Source organism: Ceratina calcarata, unplaced genomic scaffold (assembly GCF_001652005.2).
Source record: "Ceratina calcarata isolate Rehan_Ccalc_2016 unplaced genomic scaffold, ASM165200v1 scaffold558.2, whole genome shotgun sequence".
Classification (NCBI taxonomy): Eukaryota; Metazoa; Arthropoda; class Insecta; order Hymenoptera; family Apidae; genus Ceratina; species Ceratina calcarata.
In genome coordinates, this window is record NW_017176772.1 from 9075 (window position 1) to 10139 (window position 1065).

Below are 1065 nucleotides of genomic sequence, written 5' to 3' on the forward strand. Positions count from 1 at the left end.
ATGGGACACAATGTACTCAGTAAGTACTAAGATGGAATAAAGAAATTCTGTTATGACCCGTAATGATCATAATTACAAGATTCCACAAATTTTACAAAGCATGTACGATTTTAAGTGAAGAAAATCGTATTTCCTGTCCCGGAGGTCTCGCAGTTTAATTAGGTATCGAGGAATTGATTAACGCGATTAGATATCTGATAATATGCTGAACGGAATTATGATAATATACATGATAAACACGATTCAGAGAATTTTGTCGACGACCTTTCGACGCACAGAATAAAACATTCGTAATTAGACTTACTGAATTGAAATGGTTGTTTTTTTGATAGGTCACTCCAAGCACATCGGTAATAGAGATGGGAATGGCATTGTGCAATACGTCTAGGATTTTCCCCGAAGTCGCATGAGAGATCAGCCACAGGAACGAGAACGTGATGATCAGACCTTTCATTCTAAGAATCCCGAGCACATAATAACAGTAATAAAAATATTAGATAGGAGAAAACGTTTATCTATGTATTAATACTGGCGTTACAGATTCATCTATGCAAAAACGAAACCGTAATAACCATTTGCAGTTCTCTTTATCGTTACAAATACGTTTCATCTTTAAGCTATGATTCATCAATCGCGATGTCGTTTCGATACGAAAAAATTCATTCATCACAGCACATTCTGAATACGACAAAACGTAATTAAAGGACACGGAAACTGATCTGCGATCTAACGTTGCAATTTGTTATACACGACAGAAATGAGAGAATTTTAAAAGCACCGTACCTGAATCTTTCAAACTACAGACTGATGCATCAGAAGCGAGGATGAAAAGTATACACATTTATATTAACGGAATTATGATAATATACATGATAAACACGATTCAGAGAATTTTGTCGACGACCTTTCGACGCACAGAATAAAACATTCGTAATTAGACTTACTGAATTGAAATGGTTGTTTTTTTGATAGGTCACTCCAAGCACATCGGTAATAGAGATGGGAATGGCATTGTGCAATACGTCTAGGATTTTCCCCGAAGTCGCATGAGAGATCAGCCACAGG